The sequence below is a fragment of the Chiloscyllium punctatum genome, chromosome 30 (assembly GCF_047496795.1).
Source record: "Chiloscyllium punctatum isolate Juve2018m chromosome 30, sChiPun1.3, whole genome shotgun sequence".
NCBI classification, from domain to species: Eukaryota; Metazoa; Chordata; class Chondrichthyes; order Orectolobiformes; family Hemiscylliidae; genus Chiloscyllium; species Chiloscyllium punctatum.
In genome coordinates, this window is record NC_092768.1 from 14453051 (window position 1) to 14475106 (window position 22056).

The 22056-nt window shown below is 47.2% G+C and overlaps 1 non-coding gene across 1 annotated transcript; it reads right to left on the reverse strand.

Annotated features, from left to right (window-relative positions):
* Positions 1-9448: 9448 nt before the first annotated feature.
* Positions 9449-9613, reverse strand: LOC140455841 (U1 spliceosomal RNA). The gene has a single exon (XR_011953071.1). It is a non-coding gene; the product is annotated as a U1 spliceosomal RNA (small nuclear RNA).
* Between the last annotated feature and the right edge of the window lie 12443 nt (positions 9614-22056).

Sequence of the window (22056 nt, forward strand, 5' to 3'; positions counted from 1 at the left end):
ATAGAGGCAGGAATGAGTTGCCCTGGGGATCTTGGCATTGAATTGGGACCCCATGATGTCTCATAGGTACAGGTTCAATCTGGCCAAAGAGTCAACTGGAACAATCACTGAGGGTAGAAAATGTACAGAAGGTATTCTAAGTCTGGACTTCAATGTCCATCACCAAGAGCTGGCTGGGAGCACCATTATCCATTGAACTGGCTCAGTCCTAAAGGATCGAACAGTTTGACTTGGTCAGTGACAGATGGTGAAGGAACCAGCAAGAGCAAAACAGATAGTGAACCTCATCGCCACTGACCCAGCCGTCAGAAATACATCTGACCATGGTAGTATCAGAAGAAGGGACCAGAACACAACTCTTTTGGAGAGAAAATCCAGTCATCACATTGACAATCCCCCCTGTTGTGTTGTGTAGCACTATCACCGTGCTGAATGGGATCGCTTTCCAAAAGATCAAAGAACTCAGAACAGGGAATCCCTGAGGTGCTGTGGGCCATCAGCAGCAGCAGAATTATATTCAGCTCCATCTGTGACCTCATGGCCAAACACAATCCCCTCACATTTCCCGAATTTTCTGGTTTTATTTCTTGAATGACTGTGAGTGATGAAATCACCTGGATTTGTTCTGAAGATGTAAATGTATTTGTTAACAACATGGTCATTGCATCTTTAGAGGAGGCAGGAGATTCAAATCAAATGTCTGTACTCTGCAAAAGTCTGAGTTTAGAGATTTTGTGTTAGATATTTTTGTTTATTGGGATTTTGTAGTATTTTAATGTTAAAATGCTCATTTTTACCCCAAAATGAGCCTACAAAGTATTGAATTATAATTATAACCTTGGATTTTCTTTTAACAATTTCTTTGTAGGTTTAAATACAGATGTAAAACTGTGATTGTGCAGGAGGACCACTCCCCCACCCTGAGAGTTTTCCCACAAGTAACTTGCTCCTTCTGCTTCCTGCATCCTTCAATGTAAAGACATGGCAGACCGGTTTTGTTTGAAAGTATCAGCTCTAAGTAATGTCAGTCATGCTCCGTCCTGTGACTGTTCTTGTGGAGCACGTTTTTACAAGTTGGGGAATTCGAGATGACAGATAATGATAGTTTGTGGGTGAAGTGATGGACAAAATGTGAACAGGTTCAGCAATGGAACAGAAAGTCCACTTCTCAAAGTGATCAGGCTCAGTGGAAAAAGGCAAACTGAACAATTCAAGTATGTTAGAGACCATAGGACTGTAAGATAGGAGCAGAATTAGGCCACTCAGCCCATCGAGTTTGCTCCATCACTCGATCATGACTGTTATGTCGATCAGCCCCGTGCGACTGCCTTCACCCACTAACCTTTGACTAATTATGAACCTACCTATCTCTGTTTAAAACACACTCAATGACTTGGCCTCCACTGCTGTGGACCCTGCTGTGCAAGGTGTTCCACAGATTAACCACACTCTATCTGAAGAAATTCCTCCTCATATCAGTTCCCTCTGAGGTTATGCTTTTGGGGCCTAGTCTCTCTGACTGGTGGAAGCATCTTCTCCATGTCCAATCTGTCCAGGACTCTCAGTATTCTGAGATCCCCTTCTTTTCTTTTTGATTTGATTTCTTATTATCACATGTCCTTAGATAAAGTGAAAAGTGTTGTTTTCTTTGCTAGTCAGGCTGACCATACTGTACAATATTACAGGTGGCACGGTGGCTCAGGGGTTAGCACTACTGCCTCACAGTGCCAGGGACCCATGTTTGATTCTCGCCTCGGGCATCTGTCTTTGTGGAGTGTACACATTCTTCCGTGTCATTGTGGTTTCCTCCCACAGTCCAAAGAAGTACATGCCTGGTGAACTGGTCTTGCTAAATGGCCCATAGCGTTCAGGGATGTGTTGACCATGTGCATTAGTCAGGAGTAAATGTCGAGTAACAGGGTAGGGAATTGGGTCTGGGTGGGTTACTCTTCAGAAGCTCGGTGTGGACTTGTCGGGCCAAACAGTCTGTCTCCACACTGTAGGGAATTCTATGATCAGGGGAATTGAACAGTTTTGGAGGTGCAGAGAGAAATAAACTGAAACACTTGAGATGTCCATCCGGAAGTATGATAACATCAGTGAAGAAGCTGTTCTTGAATCTGTTGGTCTGTGTTTACAAGGTTTTATATCTTCTGCCTGATGGAAGAGGCTGGAAGAGAGTACATTCGGGTTGGGAAGAGTCTTTGATTATATTGGCTGCTTTCTCAAGACAGCGGGAAGTGTAGATGGAGTCAATGAATGGAAGGCAGGTTTGTGTGATGGACTGGGCTGTGTCCATGATTCTCTGTAGTTTCTTGTGGTCTTGGGCAGAGCAGTTACTATGCCGTACTGTGATACATCCAGCTAGTATGCTGTCTATGGTACATCTGTAAAATTGCTAAGAGTGATTTGGACATGCTGATTTTCCTCAGTCTTCTAAGGGAATAGTAACATTGTGGTGATTTCCTGACTGTCGCATCAACATGGATGGATCAGGACAGATTGGTGGTGATTGTTACTCTGAGGAACTGGATGCTCTCCACCATCCCCACCTCCGCATCATTGATCCAGACAGGGGCGTGTCCTCCACTTCCTGAAGTCGATCACGAACTCCTTCGTTTTGTGGGCATTGATGAAGAGATTGTTGTCTCGAGACCATCCCACTAAGCACTCCATCTCTTTCCAACACTCTAAATTTTCGTTGTTTGAGATCTCACCCGCTATAATGGTGTCATCAGCAAGTTTGTAAATGGAGGTGGAGTGGAATTTGGGCAAATAGCCGTGAGTGTATAAGGTGTACAGCAAGGGCTGAGTGAGCAGCCTAGCAGGGCACCAGTGTTGAGGATTATAGTGGAGGAGGTGTTATATCCTATCACTACTGCAGTCTGTGGGTCAGGAAGTTGAGGATCCAGTCACAGAGTGGATCCAGAGGGGGAAGCAGAGTGCTAGGCCTCAGACTTTGGTGAATGACTGTGTGTGAGATGAAATCACCTGGATTTATTATGAGGATGTGAATGTATTTGTTAACAACATGTTCATTGCAGCTTAAGCGGAGGCAGGAGATTCAATTAAAATGTTTATGCTTTACACAAGTTTAACTTTAAACAATTTGAATTAGATATTTGTTGCAGCTTTTTTGTGTATCCATTCATCAGACAGGTGCATCGTTGGCTGAGCCAGTATTTATTGCCCGTCCCTAGGTGCCCCTCCAGAAGGTGGTACTGAGCTGCTTTCTTGAACCACTGCAGTCCATCAGAGAGGGATTTCCCAGGATTTTGATCCAGCAACAGTGAAGGAACAGTGATATATTTCCAAGTCAGGATGGTGAGTCACTTGAAGGGAAACATGGCTGGTGGACCCCCGTATCTACTGCCAATGACAATTTTATTTTTAAATTCAAACTTATCAAGTTGCCACCTGAATTCAGGAAGTTTGTGTTAACTGACATCCATAGAGTCATAGGTCTGTTTCCTTTCTGTACATCTCTATGTCCCTCGAGTTCTGGACTCCCTGACCCCAGGGAAAAGACCTTGCCTATTTACCCTATCCATGCCCCTCATGATTTTATAAACCTCTACAAGGTCTCCTTTTTATATATGAGTTTGCTTGCACTCATATTTCATCTCCTCACCCTTTATTTCTTTTGAATTATCCTCGATTGATTATTAAAGTGTTCCCAAATCTCTGGCGTCCGATACACCCTCATCACATTGTCTGATTTTACTTTTGCTTTTATGCTGTTCCTGACTCCCCTTGTCAGCCACGGTTGGCTTGTGCTCTCCTTAGAATGTTTGTTCTTTTTGGGGATGAAAATAGTGAAAATACCTTCAGCTGCCTGGGCCCAATTCCCGGCCGCCACATTTCATCATCTCATCCAGCTTTCCTCCTTTAAGACAATCCTGTCTCTTTGACCAAATGTTTGGCTCATCTGTCCAAACACCTCTATCTGTGACTGATAGCCTCATACTCCAGAGGGACAGGCTAATGATCTGGGAACATAAGAACATGAGAACCAGGAGCAGGAGTAGGCCATCCGGCCCTTCGAGCCTGCTCCACCATTCAATAAGATCATGGCTCATCTTTTCATGGACTCAGTGGTGTATAAGTCAGTGCGCCAAACTACCACTGTACCCTCCTTGTCGGCTGGTTTGATGGTGAGGTTAGGGTCGGAGCAGAGGGAGTGGAGGGCTGCGTGTTGTGAGGATGAGAGGTTGAAGTGGGTCTCCTCTAAATTGGGGAGACGGGATGCCCACTTGCTGAGTGCTTCAGGGAACTTCTCCGGGGACCCCCGCACCAACCAACCCCATCAGCCTATGGCCAAACACTTCAACTCCCACTCCGCCGAGGACATGCAGGGCCTCCTCCATTTCCATTCCTTTACCACCCGGTGTCTGGAGGAAGAACACCTCATCTTCTGCCTCGAGACACTCCAATGTGGATTTCACCAGTTTCCTCATTTCCCCCTCACTCCCCAACCTTATCCCAGTTCCAACTTTCCAGCTCAGCACTGCCCTCATGACCTGTCATACCTGTCCACCTTCCTTCCCACCTGTTTCCTTTACACCCCACCTCCATCTACCTATTGTATTCTCAGCTACCTTTGCCCCAGCCCCACGTCCCTCCCATTTATCTCTCCACCCCGTAGGCTCCCAGCCTCATTCCTGATGAAGGGTTTTTGTCCGAAACATTGATTTTCCTGCTCCTTGGATGCTGCCTGGCCTGCACCACACTCTCAACTGATAAAGGTCAGTGTCCTGTATGCTTTCCTAACTACCTATTAACCTGTTTAACCACCTTCTGGAATCTGTAGGCAAGCACCCACTATCCCTCTGTTCTTCTGAGCCTCTGAATGTCCTGCCATTCATTGAGACCTCCCTTGTCTCCTTACTTCGTCCAAAGTGTATTACCTCACACTTATCAGGGTCAAATTCCATCGGTCACAGATCTGCCTGGAAGTATATATCAACAATATCCTCCTCACCATGAACCACCTAGCCAATCTACGTGTCATCCAAAACCTTACTTATCATCCCCCCACCTTCTTATTTATGTTATTTATAAATAAACACAAACAATAAGAGATCCATAGTGATCCCTGTCGTATGCCACTGAACAGTCACACAAATAGCCTTCCACAACCACCCTCTACCACCTGCCATTAAGCCAATTTTGGATCCAGCTTGTCAAGTAATTCTGGATCCTATGAGCTTTCACCAACTTTATCAGTTTCCAACAGGGGACCGTGTCAAAGGCCTTACTGAAATGTATACAAACGACATTAACTGCAAAACCATCTATACGAGTAACCTGGCTTGATAAAACATCTTTTGTCTTATTTTGGTTTTAATGAGGTGGTCTGTAACTGAGACAGAAGCATAGAATGATGTCGGTTTTAACCAAAAGAAATGAAGGTTTTGTATAATAAACCTTACTGTATTTTTTCCTTCTCACTGCAGGACATTGAAATAGGCTTGAGCAGCTCGAGAGGGGAGTGGGTCTGTTGGGGATCACAAGTGGAGGTGATGGTGGGGTTGAGTAAATCAGTCACTGCAGAAATATTGTGGTGAATGGAGGTCAAAGGCCTGGATAACGTTTTTTGTTTTGAGTGTGTGGTTATCAGTGAATTGGGGAATAGTTCTTTTTCCCCATGGAGGAATACAGAAGGCCGCAGACCTGGAATGTGAATGTGGGATGTAGATTAGGGTTAGTGATCAGAGCTGGCCTTCTTTGTAATGGAAGGATGAGGATGAGAGGACTAAGGTCGGGTGAGACAGCAAGACCAAGGTGGTGGCCAGGAATCATGGTTGGAGAAATGACTGAAACTGACAGTCAGGACAACCAAGGAAACTTCTAGAAAGATGATTATTCCTCACATATAATCAATACTTTGCAATATTAATTACTGATACACAAAAAAGCAAACTTCAATCTGTCTTTTCATTCCTCAAATTGATATAATTAGGAGATCACAGCAGGTCAGGCAGCATCTATGGAGAGACAGCGAGCAAATGTTTCAAGTCTCGATGACTCTTCATCAGATTGTATTTGAAATGAAAGGGCCGTCCCACAAAATAGCATCAAATTTGGCAGTAATTACCTCGAGGTAAAAGGTCAAGTTACAATCACCACACACCCCCAAATTTTGGACAGCCCCAGTGTCCCAATGGATAAGTCATTGGCCTCCCAAAACCAGGATTGTGGGTTCAAGTCCCAGCTGGGGTGGAGCACAGTTTGGTCAAGATACAAACCTCAAAGCCCTTTCTCTCAACATTATTTGATCTGAATGTGGCAATCTGGGCAGTTCTCACTCAGCCCCTTCTCACTCTGTCACTTACTTTCCAGTGACACAAACCAATGTAATACTTCTCTCAAGCTGAACACCATCGCCATCTCACCCCAGTTCCCAGACATATCCTGTCCCTTTAGATGCTGTCTTCAGTTTAGCCAACACCCCACAATCACTACTTTGAAATGCCAATTGATCAAGTGTAAAATTCTATTGAGAGATTTATGTCAGAAAGGATTGTTTTTATTTCAAAAATATAATTTATTCATAAAATAATTTGATAGTTTGTACAGTTGGTCATGCCATACATACGTAAAGATTTAAATCCAGAAATCAGACTTTTAAAAGACCCAGTATATCCCATGGACAAAACCAACGTCATCGACAAAATTCCATGCAAGGACTGCCACAAACACTACGTCGGACAAACAGGAAGAAAGTTAGCCACCAGGATACACGAACACCAGCTAGCCACAAAAAGACACGACCCTCTCTCCCTCGTAGCTCTACACACGGATGAAAAAAAACACCATTTTGACTGGGACAACACATCTATCCTGGGACAGACTAAGCAAAGACATGCCAGAGAATTCCTAGAGGCCTGGCATTCCAACCACAACGCCATAAACAAGCACATAGATCTAGATACCATCTATCAACCCCTCAGAAAACGAACAGGAAATGACATCACCACAAACCCCAGGAACCCCATCCAGGAAAAAGATATATATAGAAAGCAGGAGACAACAGCTTCTCTTCACTTTGAGGTCGCCACTGATGATGTTACATAGCCAGGTAATGAAACGTCTGGATATCAACACTAAAGCTCAGTGATCAAACCTCCACCCTAAACCTCAACCTGAGCTACAAACCTTCACAAACTTTGCAAACACCTGTTAGACTCTAACCTGGTGTTGTGTGGTTTCTAACTTTGCACACCCCAGTCCAACACTGGCATCTCCCAATCCAGCCTTTCTCTGGTCTGACTGGCTGGGGCAGGGCTGGCCGCCAGGTTCGAATTGGGTTATTTTTAAAATGTCAGGTTCGATTACCCTATTCAGAGAAAAAGGAGCCGTCGACTAATATCGACAAACTGTCAGAGAAATTACCCAATACCCGATTCAGCTTCTCTGTCTAAACCTGCCACCTATTTTCAAAAGCACTGTGTCATTTTGTTCCCTTCCCATTCATGTATCTACCTGGATACATGTTCAACCTAGGGTGTACCCTACAACTCTGCAGGAAGCTCGGGAAGTGATTGCTGGGCCTCTTACTGAGATATTTGTATCATTGATAGTCACAGGTGAGATGCTGGAAGACTGGAGGTTGGCTAACGTGGTGTCACTCTTTAAGAAGGGTGGTAAGGACAAGCCAGGGAACGATAGACCAGTGAGCCTGACATCGGTGGTGGGCATGTTGTTGGAGTGAATTCTGAGGGACAGGATGTACATATATTTGGAAAGGCAAGGACTGATTAGGGATAGTCAACATGGATTTGTGTGTGGGAAATCATGTCTCACAAACATGATTGAGTTTTTTGAAGAAGTAACAAAGAGGATTGATGAGGGCATAGTGGTAGATGTGATCTATATGGACTTCAGTGAGGCGTTTGACAAGGTTCCCCAAGGGAGACTGATTAGCAAGGTCAAGGGTCACAGAATAAAGGGAGAACTAGGAATTTGGGACAGAACTGGTTCTAAAGTAGAAGATAGAGGGTGGTGGTGGGAAATTGTTTTTCAGACTGGAGGCCTGTGACCAGTGGACTGCTACAAGGATCAGTGCTCGGTCCTCTACTTTTTTTCATTTACATAAATGATTTGAATGTGAGCATGAGAGATATAGTTCGTAAGTTTGCTTATGACACCAAAATTGGAGGTGTAGTGGACAGCAAAGAAGGTTACCTCAGATTACAACAGGATCTTGATCAGATGGGTCAATGGGCTGAAGCGGCAGATGGAGTTTAACTCAGATAAATGCGAGGTGCTGCATTTTGAAAGCAAATCTTAGCAGGACTTATACACTTAATGGTAAGGTCCTAGGGAGTGTTGCTGAACAAAGAGACCTTGGGGTGCAGGTTCATAGCTCCTTCAAAGAGGAGTCGCAGGCAGATAGGATAGTGAAGAAGGCATTTGGTATGCTTTCTTTTATTGGTCAGAGTACCGAATACAGGAGTTGGGAGGTCATGATGCAGCTGTACAGGACATTGGTTAGGTCACTGTTGGAATATTGCGTGCAATTCTGGTCTCCTTCCTATCGGAAAGATGTTGTGAAACCTGAAAGGGTTCAGAAAAGATTTACAAGGATTCAGAAAAGATTTACAAGGATGTTGCCAGTGTTGGAGGATTTGAGCTATAGGGAGAGACTGAACAGGTTGGGGCTGTTTTCCCTGAAGCGTGGGAGGCTGAGGGGGTGAATTTAAAGAGGTTTATAAAATCATGAGGGGAGTGGATAGGATAAATAGACCTGGGGACATAGTTTAGGGTGAGAGGGTCAAAAATATAAAAGCGACCTAAGGGGCAAAGTTTTGACTTAGAGGATGGTACGTGTATGGAATGAGCTGCCAGGGGAAGTGGTGGAGGCTGGTACAATTGCAACACTTAAAAGGCATTTGGATGTGTATATGAATAGGAAGGATTGAGATATATGGGCCGGGTGCTGGCAAGTAGGACTAGATTAGGATGGAGTATCAGGTTGGCATGGACGAGTTGGACCCAAAGGTCTGTTTCCATGCTGTACATCTGTATGATTGTATAAGCGTGTGCAGCATGGCCAATTTGGGCCGAACAGCCTGCCACCATTCTGTAAAGTTGTATGATTAGATGACAGCATCCACCGTCTCCTTTGGCCTGGAGCAGGTGGTGAAGAATCAGTGGACAGAGCTGAATATAATCTGTCGAATAAATTATTGAAAGAGGCACTTTGAGCAATACTGGAATAGGCAGTAAATAGAGGGAAATGGAGCAAATGCGGACGCAGATTTGGTTATGTGAAGGGCTTGGTCCTCTTCTGAAAAGCTTTGAACACAGCGGATAAAATAAGACGTACGGCATTATCTGTCGATTTGGGTGAAACTGAATTGAACATAGGTGCGGGGGACATAGGGAGCCATATGAAGCACAAGTGAGCCTCATCTACTGATAGATCTGTTTTTTGTTTGTAAATCAGGGGAGAGCGTGAACGCAGTCCCCCACTACCACAAATTTTGCAGTCGAGTATCCCGCATTTGGGGACATCGCAGGCGTCAGCACACCCGAAGTGCAATGGGATAGCCTCGTCCTGGGAGAACCTTTTTTTTATTTCAAAAATATACTTTATTCATAAAATGATTTGATGGTCTGTACATTTGATCATGCCATACATATGTCCATATTTACAAACACAGATTCGAATTTATCCTTGTCCTTTACAATCCTGTGCATTTTTCAATCTTGTACATATACATATATTTGGCTGAGGCATCAGCAGAGCCCAAAAAAACGTCCGCATGGGCCCCCTGTTCTTCTTTAGGCAGGCCGATCTTACACGGTGGTCTTTCCCCACCGCGCCTTGGCGGCAGCTGCCCCAAGCTTCAGCGCGTCCCTCAGCACGTAGTCTTGGACCTTGGAATGTGCCAGTCTGCAACACTCGGTCGGGGTCAACTCCTTCAGCTGGAAGATCAACAGGTTTCGGACCGCCCAGAGAGCGTCCTTCACCGAGTTGATGATCCTCCAGGCGCAGTTAATGTTCGTCTCGGTGTGAGTCCCGGGGAACAGGCAGTAGAGCACGGAGTCCCGCATCACGGCGCTGCTCGGGACGAACCTCGACAAGCACCACTGCATTCCTCTCCAGACTTCCTCTGCATAGGCACATTCCAGAAGGAGGTGTGTGACAGTCTCGTGCCCCCCGCAGCCACTTCGAGGGCAGCGTGCGGTGCGGCAGAGAGTCCGGGCGTGCATAAAGGATCTCACAGGCAGAGCCCTTCTCACCACCAGCCAAGCCACGTCTTGGTGCTTGTTGGAAAGTTCTGGCGATGAGGCATTCTGCCAAATGGATTTGACAGTCTGCTCAGGGAACCGCTCGACAGGATCCGCCCTCTCCTTTTCCCGAAGGGTCTCAAGGACGCTACGTGCTGACCACTTCCTGATGGACTTGTGGTCAAAGGTGTTTTTCCTCATAAATTTCTCCACGAAGGACAGGTGATACGGAATGGTCCAACTAATCGGAGCGTTCCGCGGCAGCGAGGCCAGGCCCATCCTTCGCAACACCGGGGACAGGTAGAACCTCAGTACGTAGTGACACTTGGTGTTTGCGTACCGGGGATCCACGCACAGCTTGATGCAGCCACACACAAAGGTGGCCATCAGGGTGAGGGTGGCATTGGGCGTGTTTTTTCCCCCCATTGCACCGGTCTTTGTACATAGAGTCTCTTCGGACCCGGTCCATCTTTGATCTCCGAATGAATTGGAAGATGGCCCGGGTGACTGCGGCGGCACAGGTCCTGGGGATAGGCCAGACCTGTGCCACATATAGCAATACTGAGAGTACCTCACACCTGATGACCAGGTTTTTTCCCGCGATGGAGAGCGACCGTTGCCCCCATCTGCCTAGTTTCTGTCTCATCTTCCTGATCCGCTCCTCCCAGGTCTTGGCGCACGCCCCAGTCCCCCCGAACCAAATACCCAGCACCTTCAGGTGGTCAGACCTGACGGTGAAGGGGATAGAGGATTGTTCGGCCCAGTTCCCGAAGAGCATGGCCTCGCTCTTGCCTCGGTTTACCTTGGCCCCCGAGGCCCGTTCAAACTGGTCACAGATGCACACGAGTCTGTGCACGGACAGCGGATCCGAGCAGAAAACAGCGACGTCATCCATGAACAGGGAGGCCTTAACCTGCAGGCCCCCGCTGCCAGGAATAGTCAACCCTCTCAGGCTCGCATCCTTCCTGATGGATTCGGCAAATGCCTCTATGCAACACACAAACAAGGCGGGTGAGGGAGGCATCCCTGCCTGACTCCAGATCTTACAGGGAAGCTATCTGATTCCCACCCATTGATTGAGACTGCACTGACAATGTTGGTGTAGAGCAGTCTGATCCAATTTCCGATTCCCTCCCCAAAGCCCATTTTGGAGAGGACATCCCTCATATATGTATGCGATATCCTGTCAAAGGCTTTCTCCTGGTCCAGGCTGATGAGGCAGGTGTCCACCCCCCTGTCCTGAACGTAGGCGATCGTATCCCTGAGGAGTGCAAGACTCTCAGAGATCTTCCTGCCCGGTACAGCACAGGTTTGGTCCGGGTGGATCACCGATCCCAGAGCAGACCTGACCCGGTTGGCGATGACCTTTGACAAGATTTTGTAGTCTGCATTTAACAGTGAGATCGGTCTCCAATTTCTGATTTCCTCCCTCCCCGCCTTCTGCTTGTAGACGAGGGTGATGATGCCTTTCCTCATGGATTCACTCATGGTACCTGCCCGAAGCATACTGACGTACACCTCCAGCAGGTCCTGTCCGTTCAAGTCCCAAAGAGCGGAATAAACCTCGACCGGTAAGCCGTCGCTTCCGGGAGTTTTATTCTTTTCGAAGGACTCGAGGGCCTTGGTCAGTTCATCCAGAGATAGCGCCTGGTCCAGCCTCTCTCGTGTTACATCATCTAGGACCTCCGTGATAGAGGACAGGAACGACTGGGAGGCCGCGCTGTCGGTTGGCTTCGAGTCATACAGGCTGGCGTAGAAGGATTTGCTGATCCTCATGACGTCAGCCTGAGATGACGTTACCGAGCCATCTTCTTTCTTCAGGCTGCTGAGCACGGAGCTCTCTTTGTGCACCTTCTGGAAGAAGAAACGTGAGCACGTCTCGTCCTGCTCCACCGAGCGGACCCTGGACCGGAAGATTATCCTGGAGGCCTCCGAGGCAAAGAGCAAGGCTTGCTGGCCCTTCACCTCCTTGAGGTCCTCCGTGACATCGACCCCCATCGTCTGCAGCAGGAGCAGGTTCTGCATACTTTCCTGGAGCTGGGACAGTTTTCCCCGCCTCTCTCTCGCCTCCTGGACACCTTTGAGGATAAAGAACCTCTTGATGTTCCCTTTTACCATTTCCCACCAGTCTGCTGGAGACTCAAAGAGGGGCTTCACGGTTCTCCAACCTGCGTAATCCCTCTTGAACTCTTCGATGTTTCCCGGGGTCAACAGCTTAGTGTTCAGTTTCCACGTTCCCTTGCCCGCCCACTGTTCGTCCTGTAGGTGACAGTCGGCCAGCAGGAGGCAGTGGTCAGAGAAGAACACCGGCTTGACGTCGGTGGATCTGACCGAGAGCGTTCGGGACACAAACAGGTAATCTATCCTTGAGCGGATAGACCCGTCTGCCCGTGACCAGGTGTATCTACGCTGCGCTCCATCTGCAGGGGCGCTGAAGACGTCGTGCAGCTTGGCGTCTTTGACCGTTTCCATCAGGGCCCTGGACGTAGCGTCCGGTTTACTGTCCCCCCGCCGGATCGTCCATCAGCATCAATGATGCAGTTGAAGTCTCCGGCCAGAATGACCGGCCTGGACGTAGCCAGCAGCAGTGGAAGCTCTTGCAGGACGGCCAACCGTTCACTCTTACCCACTGGGGCGTACACGTTGATTAGTCTCACGGGAGCGTTTCTGTATTTAACATCCGCGACGAGGAGACGCCCGCCCACCACCTCCTTAACCTCGGAGATGGTGAAGTTGCCTCCCCGCAACAGGATACCCAGGCCGGAGGCGCGGCTATCGTTGCCCCCCGACCACACTGACGGCCTGTGTGCCCACAAGCTTGACCATCTCCTGTAACTGCTGAGGTGCGGTATCCCACACTCCTGCAGAAACAGGATATCGGCTTTGACGTTGGCCAGGAAGGCCAGCGTTGAGACACATCGCGTAGCCGATTTAATGCTATGCACATTTATGCTGGCAATTTTAAACCCCATTTTACCAGTTTACGGGGTTACCAGTGTCCATTTTCTTCTGGTCTCGCTCCAGTGGGGTAGCTGCGTGCATCCCCGTGGTGACGGCAAACTGCTGGACCTTCCCAGGGCTGAGGTAGTTGTCCGGCTCCACGCTGGAGTCATTTCCCCGCTCTGGTGTCATCGTGTCAGACCCAGGGTCCGTATCGCCCCGTTCTCCATCTGACAGCAGGGCTGTCACTGGGACGCTGCTCCCAGTTACCTGGAGCTGTGGGCCGGTGGGTACCCCTTGGTTCTCACCGGGTAGGGGGAGGCCTTCACCGACCCCCTCAGAGGGGTCGTCTAAGACCTCTGTGATAGAGGGCAGGAACGACTGGGAGGCCACGCTGTCGGTCGGCTTCGCGTCATACAGACTGGCATAGAAGGATTTACTGATCCTCATGACGTCAGCCTGAGATGACGTTATCGAGCCATCTTCTTCCTTCAGGCTGCTGAGCACGGAACTGCAGAGAAATTACCCAATAAAGCAGATAGCACACAACCAGATCGGGTGAAACTGACAAGCTATTTAGTCCAAGTGATTAAGATTAAAGGTGCCAGGTACAAGCAAAGATTTCTCAACATTGTTTGGATGTGAGCTTAAACTGAGAGCATCATCTTCTCTGGCTGCACATTCCACGTTTTCAACACCCTTTGTTGCTTTGAAAAACAGTCGTCTGTGATTCCAATGTAAACATTTCCACATAGCTTTGATTTACGGGACTTGCTTACTTACACTATTACCAGAACGTGTTTTATCAATGAGATGTGCTTATGATCGTTGAAACACAAGATAGATATCTGATTAGATTAGATTCCCTAGAGTGTGGAAACAGGCCTTTCGGCCCCAACAAGGCCATACCGAACCTGTGGGAGAAATTAGCCCAATAAGGCAGAGAGCACACAAACCAGATCAGGTGAAACTGACAAGCTGTTTATTACAAGCGATATATAGTTGGAAGAGAAACTGACGAGTCTGACACAGAACTGACAGTCTGTACAGGGAGATCAAGGGTTCCCTTTCTCGAGCTGAGGATGAAGCCAGGTTTTATAGGAATCTTGTACAAAAAGATTAATGAAAATGGGGAAAGATACAATGTATCTGGAAATGGAGTAATCTCGTTACAATGATGATAATTGAAAAACAGTTATCGGATGAATGTCCTGAATCTCGATACAATGCAACATCCTGACAGTATCAATGGGATCAGGAGATTCCAGCTCTTTGCATGTTGGTGAGAATGTCTCTTCTGAAACAGTAAGGGGCTTCCATTGTTCCTGTCCTGGGAGCGATGTCCTTGGTGGTGTCTCTCCATCTGACCTGATCTTTGTGGGGCTTTGGTATTGCTGTGTTATGAGACTGCCCTCGGGGTTGTCGGAGGTTCGCAATCTGCTTTGAGAGCACAAGATTTCTTTTAATTTTAAAATTTATACTTTATTCATAGAAATGTCTTTCCATAGATGTGTTTTCTCACAAGTACAGGAGCAGATCAAAGAAACTATTACATATTGGAGTTTTACTCTAATCAACAAACAAAAGGCATCTCTTAGATTAAATTATTTACAGTATTAACACAGGCCCTTCAGCCCAATAAGTCCACACCAACCCTCTGAAGAGCAACCCACCCAGACCCATTCCCCTACATTTACACCTTCACCTAATACTGAGGGCAATCTAGCATGGCCAATTCACCTAACCTGCACATCTTTGGACTGTGGGAGGAAAGTGGAGCACCCGGAGGAAACCCACGCAGACACGGGGAGAATGTGCAAACTCCACACAGACAGTCACATGAGGCAGGAACTGAACCGGGCTCTCTGGCGCTGTGAGGCAGCAGTGCTAACTACTGCGCCACCGTGCCACCCACAAGATTGCATTTACAGAATATGATAAAGAGGTCTATATTACACCGATCATAGCGGATCAAACTGAAGTTCAGGCTGTTCTTCCTGTTCCCAAAGAAGAATTGAAGCATAGACTATTTCTAAATAGGGAGAACATTTGAAAACCTGATGTGCAGAGACTTGGGAGTTCTAGTCCAGCATTCTCTCAAGGTCAAACTTGTAGGTTGAGTCAGTAGTTTTGAAGGCAAATGCAATGTCGGCATTTACTTTGAGACAAACAAATAACAAAGAAATTTACACGAACAGGCCCTTCAGCTCTCTAAGCCTCTGTCGATTCAGCTTCTCTGTCTAAACCTGCCACCTATTTTCAAAAGCTCTGTGTTGTTGTGTTCCCTCCCCATTCATGTATCGAACTGGATACATCTTCGATGACGTTGTTTTTCTAGCCCCTACCACCTCCACTAACAATGTGTTCCAGGAACCCACAACCTTCTGCCTGATGAACTTTCCACATATCTCCCCTAAACTTTGCCCCTCTCACTTTGAACATGTGACCCCTAGTGATTGAATCCTCCACTCTGGGGAAAAGCTTCTTGCTGTCCATCCTGTGTCTACTTCTCATGATTTTTTAGGTCTCAATCAGGGCCCTCCTCAACCTCTATCTTTTCAATGAAAATAATCCTAATCTATTTAAACCTCTCTTCATAGTTAGCCATGGGCCACATTCTTTCGGGAATGTTGGGACCAGAACGTAGAATTCCTAATGTGGCTGAACCAAAGTCTGAAACAACTGTAACATGACCTGCCAACTCTTGTACTCAATACCCCGTCTGATGAAGGAAAGCATGCCGTATGCCTTTTTGACCACTCTACTGATGTACGTTGCCACCTTCAGGGAACAATGCACCTGAACACCAAGATCTCTCTGTCCATCAATTTTCCCCAGGACTTTTCCATTTATTCCATAGTTCTCTCTGGAATTTGATCTTCCAAGATCCATCACCTCGCATTTGTCCGGAGTGAACACCATCTGCCATTTCTCTGCCCAACTCACCAATCTGTCTGTATTCTGCGGTATTCTCTGACAGACCCCTTCACTATCTGCTACTCCACCAATCAAAGTTTCATCTGCAAACTTTCCCATGAAGCAACCCACACGTTCCTGCAAATGATTTATGTACATCACAAGTAACAGTGATCCCAGCACGGACCCCTGTGGGACACCATTGGTCACAGGTCTCCGTTTTGAGAAGCTCCCCTCCACTAATACTCTGTGTCTGCTGTTGCCCAACCTGTTCTCTATCCATCTAGCTAGAACAGCCCAGACCCCTTGCGACTTCACCTTCTCCATCAGTTTACCATAGGGAACCCTATCAAATGCCTTACCAAAGTACATGTACATGACATCTATGTCCCCTCCCTCATTAATCAACTAGGACTTGAATATAAAAGCAGAGATGTACTTCTGAGGCTCTATAAAGCTCTGGTCATAGAGTCATAGAGATATACAGCATGGAAACAGACCCTTCAGTCAAACCCATCCATGCTGACCAGATATCCTAACCTAATCTCGCCCATTAGCCAGCACTTGGCCCATATCCCTCCAAACCTTTACTATTCATATACCCATCCAGGTTCCTTTTCAATGCTGTAATTGTACCAGCCTCCACCACTTCCTCTGGCTGCTCATTCCATACACGTACCACACTCTGCGTGAAAAAGTTGTCCCTTAGTTCCCTTTCAGATCTTTCACTTCTCACCCTGAACGTATGCCCACTAGTTCTGGACTCACCCACCCGAGGGAAAAGATCTGTCAATCAAAAGTTGGCGTGGAGGCAGAGTGGAAGAGTCAGATATCGCACAGAGCCGTGGTCAGAGGGGACTCCATAGTGAGAGGAACTGACCGGGGTGTTTTGTGGCAGCAGGCAGGACTTAAGGATGGTGTGTTGCCTTCCTGGTGCCAGGGTTAAAGACATCACAGACAGAGTGCAAGAAATCCTCAAGGACGAAGGTGCAGGTCACAGACGTCACTAATTTCTAAACGCGATGGCATTCGTGGTGTAGTATTGCCACCAGCTGGCAGTCACCGGTACTGCAGGCAAATATCATTCATGAGTGATCACATCCCAAAAGTAAAATATTGCAGATACTCAACATCGAAATACAATCAGAAAAGGTTTACAATTGCTCAGCAAATCAAGTAGCATCTTTGAACAGAGATAACTTTGCAGATCTGTGGCCTTTTGCCAAATTGTGAAAAGGTGAAAAATAGATCTGATGTGAAGCATGACAGAGGCGGGGAAAGGTGAGAAAAGTAACAACCAGAAAGGGGAGGATTTGTGATGTGGTGGAAGGATCGGTTCCAGTGCAGCCTCCCCCATTGGATTGTGGGATGAACCCAACTGTTGGTCTCTCGCACCATTCCCACTGCAGTGTGCAGGCTCCTCCCGCTAATCTGAGCGATATTCCCAAACAGTGGACCATCTGAAAGTAGTTGTCTTTCTCCTGAGTTTTTTCCTGCAGGTTTCCCTCTTGCTGTCCTCTTGAGGTCGAACCTTTTGGCACATTGAGCCTGCATCATGGCAGAGAAGTTTAGTATCTGCACTGTTACCCCAAAAGGACATCAGACAAACTCGATGAGAACAGAAATTCTGGAAAAGCTCAGCAGATCTGGCGGCATCTCTTTGGATTGTGAGAGGAGACTGGAGAATTTCCCGGATGCTGTCAGACCTGCTGAGCATTTTCCAACACTTTCTGTTTTAGTTCCGATTTCCACCATTCCCAGTTCTTTCGGTTTTTATGAAAGTCCATCTGAGTTTGGAACAGGACAGGAAACAGCTGCTGGTCCGTAAAGTTTGTCCTTCCCAACTGCTCCATCCTGTCTATCACAATGTATTATCTCTCCCCGCCCCCACACCTAAAGCCACGTGATCTCCTCCTGTTGGATAAATTGTTCATTTTAAATCTGAAATAGATGCGTTCCTTTTTGTTCAAAGGTTTTACCGGATTTGCCGTAAGGAACGTGGACCTGGGACAAGCTCAGTCATGATCTCCTTGAATGGTAGAACAGACCCAAGGGGCCGAATGGCCTATTCCTGTTCCTGTACCCCTGTAATGGGGAGATGGCGGTGCAGTGGGAACCTCACTAGAGCAAGAATTCCCGGATGGACACGGGTCCCAATCCATCACGGTGCCTGTTAGAACCTCAATGCAATGTCTCAGTCTGGAATGGAAAGTGATTCCCATTAAAGTGGCCCAATGTTGGAAAGCCCCCTCACTCCCCCCCCCCCCCCCCCCCCATTAGTGTCAGTGCTGCCCTTTCGGGAAAGCAATCTGCCCTCCTCACAAGCAGGGCGGGGCCGAGAGGGGGCGCTCGCGGGCGGTCGGTAACCGGGGGGTAATGCGGGGGGAGAGAGGGAGGGACAGGAATTGGACAGCACCGGTCACCGTTCATCCTTCATTAAACCGGCTCAGGCCGATTGTCGCTCTCTCTCTCTCTCCCCCCCCCCACCCACCCCCACCTCCCCCTTTCACCGGGGGCGGATTGAAAGAAACTAGGATCTTCCTGCACTCTGATCCCCCTCTTCCCCATTTATTTAAGGGAGAGAGGGTGGGGATTGTGTGAACCGACCCCCCCCGGGGGGGGGAAGCATCATGATGGAGGGTCGAGTGGGTTTGGGAAGTGGGGCATCTGGAGCCGGAGCTGCCTCTGGGCTATTTCTCTCTCACTCGCACACACACACACAGACACAAACACACTTAAACAGACACGCACACACACACACACACAGAGACACACAGACAGACACGCACACACACACACACAGAGACACAGACTCTCTCTCTGTCTCTCTCACTCAGTCAGACACACACACAGTCTCTCTCTCACACACACACACACACACTGACACTCTCTCTGTCTCTCTCACTCAGTCAGACACACACACACAGTCTCTCTCTCACACACAGACACACACACACACACTGACACTCTCTGTCTCTCACTCAGTCACAGACACACACACACAGAGGACTGAAATATTAATTCTGTTTCTCTCTCCACTGAACATTCAGAACCTGCTGTGTTTCTCCACACTTTGCACGTTCAACCACCAGAAGCTGCAGTATTTTGCGTTAATATTGTAATGTTGAACGCAACGAAACGATACGTCGACAAGAGGTTCAAATGGAAACTGCGGAAGCATTCAGACAAAAAATGCTCTGCACGAAAAATATATAGAGGAACATAGTGTACAACACAAAATTTCTGGAAGGCTGCAATATTCCTATACCTCATCCACGGACTCCATTAACAAACACACTGACCCTGACCCAATACACCGGCCACCACAATGAACATCCGGAACCAGCAACTGGAAGCAGCAGGAACGGAACCAAATACATTCCAGAAATCACAGTACCACAGCGTCTCACTGGAGAATCCCAAACCCTGAAGATGTCCCCTGGACAGGGGAGGAAACGTCTGTAAACCAACTTCCCAGCTCGGTGAACATACCCACAACTACGGGAACTGGCATCCGAGCTACAAATCTTCACACAAACCTAGATCTTCATTTCCTCTTTTGGTTCACACTACACACTTCAATTCAAATGTAATGAATGAGATCAAACTGATGGAGCCAAATGATAAGGTTTCCTTGAGTGAAAAAAAGGAGGAATTTTGTTCCCCAAACCCTGAGAAAATAATAAAAATGTACCATCAAGCATAAACACAGACAAGAAGGGACAGGGTGACCAGACCGGAAGCTGAAGTCTTTGAGTGTGAGAATTACCGAAATTCTGTCTGTTTTGCTGTTGTCTTGTTTGTGATAGTCCAACAGGTTTATTTGGAAGTACAAGCTTTCAGAGCGCTGTTCCTTCGTCAGGTAGCAGGACTTAACATTTATCGTAAACAATCAAAGTGATTTTGCTTCTTGTAAAGGACCCCTCCACTATGGAAAAAAACTCATATTTTCCATTCCATCTGTGCCATTCACGATCTATAATCCCGCACACCAGGCAACATCCTGGTAAACCTTCTCTGTATTCTGACTGTGACTCAGGTGCTGCATTCTTGATCATCATCCTTCCTGTATTTATCCTGTCCGGTCCTGTTAGAATTTTATTAGTTTCACCTCTTTACCTCTGATGCTCCAGGGAAAACAGCCCCAGTCTGTTGAGCCTCTCCCGAAAGCTCAAACCCTCCAACCCAAGCAATATCCTTGTAAATCTTTTCTGAACCCTTTCAAGTTTCACAACGTCTTTCCGATAGGAAGGAGATCAGAATTGCACACAATATTCAGTGGCCTAACCCATGTCCCGTACAGCCGCAACATGACCTCCCAACTCCTGTACTCAATACTCTGACCAATAAAAGAAAGCATACCAAATGCCTTCTTCACTATCCTATCTACCTGTGACTCCACTTTCAAGGAGCTATGAACCTGCACGCCAAGGTCTCTTTGTTCAGCAACAGTCCCTAGGACCTTACCATGAAGTGTATAAGTCCTGAGAAGATCTGCTTCCCCAAAGTGCAGCACCTCACATTTATCTGAATTGAACTCCAGCTGCCACTCCTCAGTCCATTGGCTGATCTGATCAAGTTCCCGTGGTACTCTGAGGTAACATTCGACACTGTCCACTACACCTTTAATTTTGGTGTCATCTGCAAACTTACCAACTGTATCTCTTGTGCTCACATCCAAATCATTTATATAAATGTTGAAAAGTAGTGGACCCAGCACCGATCCTTGTGGCACTCCACTGGCCACAGGCCTCCAGGCTCAAAAACAACCCTCCACCAGCAGCTTGTGTCTTCTGCCTTTGCGCCAGTTCTGTATCCAACTGGCTAGTTCTCCCTGTATTCCATGAGATCTAACCTTGCTCATCAGTCTCCCATGGGGAACCTTGTCGAATGCCTAACTGAAGTCCATATAGATCACATCTACTGCTCTGCCCTCATCAATCCTCTTTAACACTTCTTCAAAAAACTCAATCAAGTTTGTGAGACATGATTTCACATGCACAAAGCCATGTTGACTATCCCTAATCAGTCCTTGCCTTTCCAAATACACGCACACCCTGTCCCTCAGGATTCCCTCCAACAACTTGCCCACCACCGACTTCAGGCTCACTGCTCCATAAGAACCACTCCCGCCACATTCCCATTCCGTGATCCAAAACCAATTATACAAATCAAAAACACACACATTTGAGCATCGATCATTAATAAACACCAATGTCTACCTCCCAGCAGTTTGAAAAGTAACCAGTTATCAAATGGGAAGGTAGTGTTGATGCCACTGAAAGTGTAATCTGCGAGCCCAGGCCAAGGATCAGATTAGATTAGATTAGATTACAGATTCCCGTCAGCATGGAAATGGGCTTTAAGCCCAACAGGTTAACACTGACCCTCCGAAGAGTAACCCACCCAGACCCATTCCCCTACCCTATGTTTATCCCTGACTCATGCACCTAACACCACAGGCAATTTAGCAAGGCCAATGCACCTGAGCTGCACATTTTATTCTGGGTAATGTGTCAGACATCCCTCAACCCTCCCACTGCAGAAAAGACCAACAAAGAATTAAATCAGATGGACCACTGGCCTCCAAATCTTTTCTGAACTTTTTCAAGTTTCCCAACATCCTTCCTATAACAGGGACATCAGAGCCTCCAACAGGGACTGAGATCATGAACAAAGGACACTTGAGGACATGTCAACAATGAGATAGGATCAGCATCACCAGGTCATTCCTTTCAGAATTGGAGGAAGTCATTGTCACAATCAATAGCCCAGACAGTATCCATCACATCATGGAAGGAGATACATCCTTCTATATTTGGATCAATTTGGGAGCCAGGGATACAATTTCCCCTAAATCCCTCACTGTTTCAAACCCGACTGCATTCCCTGTCCTGTGAAGGGCCTGATCTGACTCCACCGCCTATGGGAGCCCCTATTGGGAAAACACCTCTCACTTGG